The sequence below is a fragment of the Pongo pygmaeus genome, chromosome 8 (assembly GCF_028885625.2).
Source record: "Pongo pygmaeus isolate AG05252 chromosome 8, NHGRI_mPonPyg2-v2.0_pri, whole genome shotgun sequence".
NCBI lineage: Eukaryota > Metazoa > Chordata > Mammalia > Primates > Hominidae > Pongo > Pongo pygmaeus.
The window spans coordinates 50,922,115-50,932,500 of NC_072381.2; the positions used below are offsets into that span (position 1 = coordinate 50,922,115).

Genomic DNA, 10,386 nt, shown 5'->3' on the forward strand with positions numbered 1-10,386 from the left:
ATGTGATTTTGAGAGGTGATGGAAAAATGGAAATAATTTATTCAAATTTAAGAAACTGAGAGAAATGACATGAAAATGACTTTTACATTTGAATTTGATTGTAATAGAAATGTGGAAGTAAAGGGAAGGAGAGAAAGAATAACTTAACTGTTCTTTAGCGTTTTAGGTGATGGGAATATTGTTGTGGAAATAAATGCCTGTAAGGGCAGCTTGAAATATGGGAGCATATGACAGCAAGAAAACAGGTCTGGAAACTTGTTTTTGTGAGAGTCAGCGGGATGATAGAGGTCATAGTATTTCTCTTTGAAACATTTGTTTTCTTTAGAAAAAATAATCTGATAAATTTTTCCTTCTCAATTTTTTACAGCTCTTGCAAGCTTAGGATATGAAAAGAGCTGTGTGTTGTTCAATTGTACAGCCTTAGCTAGCCAAAGTGCAGCAGAACAGAACCTGGATAATGATGAACGATTGAAAATTGCTGCTAAGCATTACCAGATATGCAGAAAAGTAGTTACTACAATAATGATCAACACTAAATTGGATTAAGTGGAAAATAATTTGCATTTAGGTTTATAGATACTTCTTACGCAACAGATGTTTTCTTAAACGAATGCACTTTAGAATGAATTGATCTTACTGTGGAAGCCCTTAGATAAACTGTCTATAGACCAGGTCTGTTATTCCTCATTGTTTTATACCCAGCACCTAGCACAGTGCCTGGCACATAATAGAGGCTCAATAATTGTTGGTTGAAGAAATTACGAAATGTCTGACATTTCGTCTCAAGCATTTAGGGTAAATCCATTTTAAATAAACTACCTAATTAGAAAAAATTTGTACATTTTTTCATATGTTTTCTTAGAGTGAGACACACTTGAAATTTCACTGTTGTTACAAAAATAAAGACAAGAAATTAGCAAGAAAATAAAATTTTAACTTTGAGACTTGTGGAGAGGTCATATTTAAATGTGGTCAGACACATAATGTTCATAAGTTGCCTAATCTATTTTACGTAGTAATCATTTACTAATATGGCATGTTATTTTGTGGCAGTTTAATTAATTAATTAATTAATTAATTAATTAATTTTGAGAGGGAGTCTTGCTCTGTGGCCCAGGCTGGAGTGCAGTGGCTCAATCTCGGCTCACTGCAAGCTCCACCTCCCGGGTTCAAACCATTCTCCTGCCTCAGCCTCCTGAGTAGCTAGGACTACAGGCATCCGCCACCTTGTCCAGCTAATTTTTTTTTGTATTTTTAGTAGAGATGGGGTTTCATCGTGTTAGCCAGGATGGTCTTCATCTCCTGACCTTGTGATCCACCCGCCTCGGCCTCCCAAAGTGCTGGGATTACAGGCGTGAGCCACCACGCCCGGCCAGCAGTTGTTTATTATTTATTCAGCTTTTTTTTGTTTCTGTTAAAAGAACAGTAAATGATTAGTGTTAAGTAATATATATATAATCATGCTGTCATTTTATATTACTTTCTAATTTACAAAGTGTTTTCATGTACATTGACTCTCAGATAAACCTTGTGATGTATGTCATATAATGTCATTCCCATTTTACATACGAAGAGACTAAAGGTCAGAAGTCTTCATAAAGCAGTCCATTTGGGTTTCAGTAGTTCTGATTCCAAATTTCATGTAATTCCAAATGTCCTTCCACTGTTTCACCCCCAAACCTCCCATGAAATTTGCTTGTCTCAGAGGTAGTCTGCTTTTTCCCGTTGTTTATGTTAGGGGAGAGGTGAGTGATGCTATTCTGAGAAAGTAAAAGGAAAATATACCTTAAGCAAACAACATGCTCCAAATTGTGGCTTGCCTTACAGTTTTGAATGGGCATAGATGACAAACATAATGCATACGCTATTTCTTTTTGAGGCTATACATGGCAAATATTTTAAAATGTGAAAACGAGCCAGGTGTGGTGGCTCACGCTTGTAATCCCAGCACTTTGGGAGGCCGTGGTGTGCGGATCACCAGGTCAAGAGTTCCAGACCAGCCTGGCCAACATGGTGAAACCCCGTCTGTACTAAAACTAGAAAAATTAGCTGGGTGTGGTGGTGGGTGCCTATAGTCTGAGCTACTCAGGAGGCTGAGGCAGGAGAATCGCTTGAACCCAGGAGGCGGAGGTTGCAGTGAGCTGAGACTGTGCCATTGCACTCTAGTCTGGGCGACAAGAGCAAGACCCTGTCTCAAAATAAATAAAATAAAATAAAGTAGTGAAAACGAAGTAAAATTTTATTTAGCTTTTGGTTAACTGTAACTCAGTTAATTGGCATATGAGATTTTAGAAAAGTCATTCTGAATTATGAAAGAAGCATTCCATTCTGTGAGGGTTCCCAGCAGGGCACCTGGTATCATGGAAAGATAACTGGTGGTATTAGACCTAGGTCCTTGTCTAGGCTGCTTGCCACCCAGAAGCCTTGTGCCGTTGGGCAAGTTCTTTAACCTCTCTAGTACCTCCAGTTCCTTATCTGTAAATGAGAGACTCAGACTTTGATTCACTAGTTTACTAAACAAGTTCAGTTGTTCATTCCTAGCAGATGCTCTGGTCTTGCAATACTTAATGACTGCAGAAACATGCTGTTCATTTTAATACATTTGACTTTGAGTTTTCTCTGTGTTGTCTGTCTATCTAACTCATGACACCTTTTTTTTTTCTTTTTTGAGATGGAGTCTCGCTCTGTTGCCCAGGCAGGAGTACAATGGCGTGATCTTGGCTCACTGCAACCTCCACCTCCTGGGTTCAAGCGATTCCCCTGCCTCAGTCTCCCGAGCAGCTGGGATTACAAGTGTGTGCCATCATGCCCAGCTAATTTTTGTATTTTTAGTAGAGACGGGGTTTCATCATGTTGGCCAGGCTGGTCTTGAACTCCTGACCTCAGGTGATCTGCCCACCTGAGCCTCCCAAAGCGCTGGGATTACAGACGTGAGCCACCGCACCCGGCCAACGTTTTAATCCCAGACTGATTTATTTCTTTTTCTTAGTATAATTTGTTTCATAAAAGCAAAGTTATTTTAGTATTAACAAAATATAATTGAGATGAAAAATCTGATGGGGAACATTTTACTAGCGAGCTCTGAAGGCTGGACAGAAGTCACTAGCAATGGGTAGTAATGCTGTTCCTCAGAGAACTAGGTGTATGTACTATTTGGGGTGTCCCCTAACTACGGCATGTTTAATTATTTGAAAGATGAATTTGTTTGGGACCAAAGCAAGAGCATTGCAGTACTAAAAATATATTTTAATGTTTATCCCTGTCTCTATTCTCATGTTAATTTTGAGGAAGTATATCTAAAAATAGTTTAATCAGATTGTTCCATTAGTTTACTTTGTTTTTCCTTGTAATTTACTTTTAATCTTTGTTAAATCTCTGTTACACTATAGAGTTTTAGAAAGATAACCTTATTGTGTGTAGGTCAGATGTTTTAGATTGGTTTTTCATAATATAAAAATTTAAATATATTAACTGTTCACTGAGTTAACATTTGAAATGACTTTTATATGTAACAGTAGGAAATTAAGTCTTGCTGAGTTCCTATAGATTTTAAGGAAATTCTTTTTCCCCGCTTTAGTTTGCTAGTGGTGCCTTTTTACATATTAAAGAGACGGTTTTATCTGCCTTAAATCAAGAGCCTACCGTGGACGTATCTCCAGATACTGTTGCGACCCTCAGTCTTCTTATGCTGGCACAGGCTCAAAAGTATTTTTTTTTAAAGCCACAAGAGGTAACTCCAATTTGTCTTTTTGTTGCATGTGAAAAGAAGTGATAAGGCTTTTAAATTAAGAAAGTGGTTAGAATATAATCTGTTCAATGTCGAGCTTTCCTTCTTGAACCTGGTACATGGATTATGAAAATTTTCAGCTATCTTTTTCTGAATTTGTGGCACAAATGCACATTTAAGAATGTAAGCTGTGTTTGAAGTCATGAAATGGATCTTTAGTAATTGTCTTTAAACACTCCATTCTGGAATAGTATTTATGTATGTTTTTAACATGTCAAACATTTATTCACAAATATTTATTGGGTACTTACCCTGTGCCAGTCACTGTTCTAGTTTCTAGATAAACGGAGTTAGAAAACAACCTTACATTTTGGCGACGGGAGAGATGATAAGCAAGAATTAAGTAGACAGGATAATTTCATAAATAATTGCTATAAGATTTCAGAAATAATTGCTATAAAAAATAAGACAGAATTATATGATAGTGGCTGGTGGTATGGTTATGGGATAGGGATGTAGGGGAAGCTGGGCTAATTTTAGATTCATTAGTCAAGAAGGCTTTCTTTCAGGGGGTCCTCTTTAAAGTAGACCTAAATGACAAGAAGGAGTCATCCAGGCACAGTCCCTGGCCCTGGGAATGAGAGAAGAAGAATAATTCTTGTAAGGCATATAAGTTAGCGTGAGAGATTGAAATATGGGCTGAAATTGAAAATAAGAGATAAGTCATCATGTGGAATAAATAGGAATTGGAATACTTTTTTCTTTTAAAATAACAGCTTATATTGAGATAGAATTTATATACACTAAAGTTCACCCTTTCTAAGTATACAACATAAGATTTTTAGTATATTCATAGAGTTTTGATTACCATTATCTTATTTTAGAACATTACCATCATCCCAAAAAGAAGCTGTGTACCCATTAGCAGTCACTCCTCACTCCCCTTTCCCCCACTGCTGGCAACCACTAATCTATTTTGTCTGTTTTAAATTTTGTGCAAAAATGTGATTTCATCAAGAAAGATGTTTTAAGATGCATGTACAAACTTGTGATCTCAGTGTTTATACTGAGACATGTCAGATTAGCTCATATTTATTTTAATTATAATGGTCAACTTCATATTGTATTCCAGATAAAATGAAAGATGCCATCATAGCTAAATTGGCTAATGAGGCTGCAGATTATTTTGGTGATGCTTTCAAACAGTGTCAATAGAAAGATACTCTCCCCAAGGTCAGTTATTGTTTTTATAAACACTTGCTTACTTTGCATGTGGAAATGTTTAGACTTTTTTGTGTATAAGAAGCAAGTTGAAACTTATAAAGAAATTTGAAGTTTTAATAGAGTTATCTGAAGTATATAGTAGAAATAGTTTTTTTTTTAAATTTAAGATGCATGAAAAATTCTTTTATATTTAGGGGATTCCTTTGTCTTTACCTTTTACTAAACTTGTTTTTCCAAGCTAGAACTCTTTCTGGAAAATGTTGACCATCTGTTTTCAATACTATTATCAAATCAAGGCATTGTGTAGTTCTGAATCATTGGTGATTTGGTGCAAGCATGTATACTTGAGCATGTTGATTATTCACACTTCTAATTATTGTCCTGTTTTCTTAAAGATGAGTCTTAAAGTGCAAAAACAGACATAAAGAAAAAAGGAAAAGAAAACTTAACAAATTCATCTGATACTTTGATTAGAATTCAGTTTTGCCAACAGGGATAAAAAATTGGGCTGCTAATAGACAGCTAAGGAAAAGCAACCATCTTAAACCACATATCACAGGAAGTAGAATGTTTTAATGTAAACCTTTCTGAAGTGACAGTTGAAAAGACTATTCAGTGATGATCATTTGTTAATGACAAAGCAAATCACTAGTAAATTTGGAATGATTAATAAAGAAAACTGAAAGATTGAGTGAAATATATGTTTCAGCTACTTCAGAAATGTTCAAGGAATTAGTTTCATCATATGGTATCTGTTACGTGAGTTTTTTTGGTGGGGGAATTTATTGATTTATAAGTCATATTCAGGAATCTTCGTACATTAAAAAATTGCAGACAACTTGGGGGTGAAGTAAAAATGCACATAAGTGCATTAACAGTACTTATTACTCAGAAAATGATCAATAAGGAATTAATGTGATGATTCCTGGGGATTTAAGATACACCAAGAGCCTAGTAGAAATTTGCCCAGGACTCTTGGGTATTAACAGCCTTCCTCTTAAAAAGAGACTTGGGATCTCCTCTCATGTTTTTTTCATCTGAAAGACCTCATGTTCAGCTGCACAGTGTTCCGTTACACCCTGTTGTTCAGTCCTGTCATGGAGAGAAGAAAGACACCTACAAAGACTTGGAAGCTACCTCTGCAGCATTCCTGGTATTCCTTGAAAAGCTCCTGTTTCAGAACCAAGTGGCTCCAGCCTTACCCTGAGAACTGGCATGAGTGTAGTTTGAAATTTAGATCTTTTATTTTTTCCTTTTTACTAATAAAGCTCATAAGGTATTTTCATATTCTAGTTATAAAACTGAAATGTCTGCAAGTAGTGATCCAGGAAGGTAGGAAATTATTCCCTGGGAGACAGGAAAGCACACAAGGTAGTAATTCAGTTTTTGATTCTCTTACATTTTTTGTTTAGATAGTGATTGCCTAGCCTAATTCCTTGAATTTTTTTAATATCAAATACTTCCTAAAAGCAGCGAGGTTACAGGTTAGATTTTGACATTTTGGAAGAGCCACTACTAGTATAATTGCTTTCCTGCTTTATGTCTTTGGATCTTTTAAAATTAATTTTGACTGGAATTATTTTCAAAACAAATAGGCAAAATAACACTTTATCATTATCGTTGGTCATATACTTAGTGCATTTGTCTATGATATGTTCTTGAGTATGTGATACTGAAATATTGGTGTATCTATGATACTAAATCATTTTTATATGGCTAAAATCATCTTTAGTAAGAACCTTCTTAGGATATGAATTTAAGTGAGAATTTACTGTCTTTTTTAAAAAAATATGATGAAACGGTCATCTATAGAGCAATTTCATTAGTATATGTGAGTAATGATGGTTTAGTTAACTCTACAGGCTGGGTAAGGGCTCATAAGAAAGCTTCTAAAGCCCTGTGCTTGGTGTTCCTCTGTGAATGTCCATTGTACTTCTCTTTCTAATAATGCATGCTTTTCTTTCTTTTTGTAAACAAAATGGATCAATTAAAGAGAATTGTAAAAGCCTAAATTGGCTTCAGTTAACAGTTAAAAAAAACCCCTTCAATTGGAAGAAAAAAAATTTAATTCATAGATTTCAATCCACACAAAATCATGTCGTCCTCCCTGTTTACACCTAATGACTAACCTTAATCTCTAAACCATGAATGGGGTGATTGTAATTTCTGTCTTCTTTTCCATTTTCTTCCTGCATCCCATGTTGTCTGTGGTGGTTTGTGTGGTTGGACTCTCCCCTGGTCAGTATTTTTATTTCCAGGAGGTGTTCCCAGCACTGTATCACGCAGGCCAGTGCTGAGTAACATCAGTCTATCCCGGCAAAACAGCAGAATAAATTTGGAGAGGAAATTGCAAGGTTACAGGTGAGTCTCTTGGTAATAAATACATTTAAGTAACTAACTTGGATCTCTCTTTTTTTTCCTAGTGAGATTTCCAAGTTTGCCCATAAAAACCTTTCCCATTCATCACCCCTATCAGCAGTGACAAGTGATTGTTTTTATCTTTAGACTTTACTGCATGTTTTTTTCGGGTCTCATATTTTATCTAAAAAATTGATGCAAAATTTGCATTCAATTCTCTTTTTTATCCATGTTTATTTTAATGTAAAAATAATTCTAAATTAATTGCCATCTCCAGATTGTTTTTATCTTTAGACTTTACTGCATGTTTTTTTGAGGTCTCATATTTTATCTGAAAAATTCATGCAAAATTTGCATTCAGTTCTCTTTTTTATTCATGTTTATTTTAGTGTAAAAATAATTCTAAATTAATTGCCATGCTCCAGGAGTATGTGTAGTGTTTAACTTGTGGCCTGGTCTTTGTCTAAACTGGGACATATACTTCCACAACTTGAGGAGGACAGTGGAGAGATGTGTGTGCATATATATACCTTGTGAACAACAGAGTACCTTCTGTGCAGTTGTGTTCATACCGTTGGCATTGGGGTTGTCAGAAACTTGCTGTGACATTATGGCACCTGAGACAACTTGCCAGCAAGAGCAAGAGCTGTTTGTATGAGTTGTTTGTGTTTTGAGTATTGGTAGACAGAGGATAGAAAGATGACTTATGGCCTTTGAGTTAGGGAAGTTTAAATATGTACTGATTTTTAGAACATACTATGGATGTCTTGGTTCATTTTGTGCTGTTATAGCAGAATACCACAGACTGGGTAATTGATAAAGAACAGAAATTTGTCACAATTCTGAAGGCTGAGAAGTCCGATATCAAGGTACTGGCACCTGGTGAGGGCCTTTGTGCTGTGTTACCCGTAATGAAAGGTAGAAGGGCAGGAGAGTGCTAGTGAGTGAGAGAGAGCAAGAGGGAGCCAAACTGCTTAATGAAGCCCCTCTTGATAACTAACCCTCTACCATGATAATGATATTAATCTGTTCATGAGGGTGGAGTCCTCTTGACCTAATCACCTCTTATTATGCCCCCACGTCCCAATACTTTGGGATTGGGAACACATGAACTTTGGGGGACACATTCAGACCATAACAATGGAAATGTTGTTTAGGAGGTTCAGATTAATTAATTAGCCTTTTCATGGGAAAACATCTCACAGTGACCAAATCAGAGAAAGACTTTTTAAAAAAGTCAAACCCAGATTTGTCTGGGGCTTCACTTTGATTACAGTGACTTCGATTCATATATAAAAATGATTCTGAACAAGGAATTTGTGGGGAGGATTTTTTTAAGGCTAGCATATTTAAATTATAAGTTTAGTTTCTTTATTTTCTGGCTTCTGGGACTATTAGGTTTAAGTAAGCCCATATTTAGTCTCTATAAATCAGTCAGAGAAAGAACTCCTTTTGAAATTTAATCTCATTTTTAAGTACCCCTGAAAAAGGAAACTATTTCAAATTCACACAATGGGAGCGAGGTAAAGACTTTTACTCAGTTATAGACATATAGATTTTGTAGCTTTAGTTTTACAGCTTTAGTTATAGGTTAAAATTAAGACATAAGTTGGGTGTGATGGCACCTGCCTGTAGTCCAGCTACTTGGGAAGTTGAGGTGGGAGGATTGTTTGAAGCTAGTAGTTTGAGGCCAGCCTGGACAATACAGTGACACCCCTTCTCAAAAAAAAGTTAACACAGAACACACTCACTGACCCATATTTCAAAGGGCAGTTATTCTTTCCAGTAGGCACGAAATATTTCTTAATTGATTTGCACTCCCAAGAAGGCAAACAGAACAGACAAGAAGTTGACCAATAAACCATATTCACTGTAGTTTCTCACTCAGTAGAGAATAATACCCCATGATTCTGATGGAGATCTTAGGAGGTCACACTACTAAACCAACTTTCTAGTTATGGCTACTAGCAAAGAGAAATAACTTATTGGTCCTGTGCAAACCAGAAATGAAAATAAAATCATAATCAGGAAAATAAAAACAATAGATAAAATGGCAGCAAAGGTAAAATTACTGCTTGGAATCACTTCTGGGGCCAAGAAAAATTGTACCTGAGCTTAATACAGCTCATGAGTTGCACTTGTTGAACAGTGCAGTTTATGTGGCCCCAGAAGATGGATCTTCTTGGTCATCTTGGTGGATCTTCAAAGATGATAAAATACAATTTTCAAAAAGATATAGAAACACACACACACATACACAGATATAAAAACATGACTCACGTAGAATGACTACATGTCAAAGATTTATTTGACTCATTAATGAGGGACCTAGCAAGATTGTAAATCTGATTTTGTGCAAGTATTATTTTCTTAGTTATGATACCAGGTTGTAGGTATTAAGGAGATTGTCCTTATAGAATACTTACTGATGTGTTTAGGGATGAGGGCTCATAATATCTAACTTCAGTTTAAGATAATTCTGCAATAAAAGAAACAAAGGTACGTGATTATGTGTTTGTATGGGAAAGGAACAGATAAAGCAAATGTGGCAAAATGGTCATTGTTGAACCTAGCTAATTATTTTGTGGGCTTGAAATTTTTCAAAATTGGGAAAATAGGTATATATAAGGTTATATAGTTCAATTCCTGTTCCTCTTTCTCCCTCTATCCTGTTCCCTCCATCCATTATTCCCACTGCTCCATAGTTAATTTCCATTAATTTCTTGTTTTTTTTTCTTTCTTTGACACAGAAGCAAATATATACATACACAGCACACACACACACATTGCACATTCTCACTTCTCATTCTTACTGAAGTGGTAGTATGCTATTAATATACACAGTGTTGTATACCTTCTGTTCTCATGTAACCATGTATCCTGAAGATCTCTTCATCTTAATTCAGCAATAGGGAGACCATCCTTAGAGCTGCATCGTACTTCACTGTGTGAGCCACAGTTTATTGCTGTCTCCTATTGCTGGATACTTGAATGTTTCCAAGATTCACTGTTATAAACAATGCTACAGTAAAAAATCACCTACACAAGTTATCTTGTACTTCAGCAGGTGTCTTAGC

At 35.9% G+C, this 10,386-nt stretch overlaps 1 pseudogene; it reads left to right on the top strand.

Moving 5' to 3' along the window:
- The first annotated feature begins 217 nt into the window (after nucleotides 1-217).
- On the top strand, nucleotides 218-5,060 carry LOC134737570 (programmed cell death 6-interacting protein-like; annotated as a pseudogene).
- Nucleotides 5,061-10,386: the final 5,326 nt, after the last annotated feature.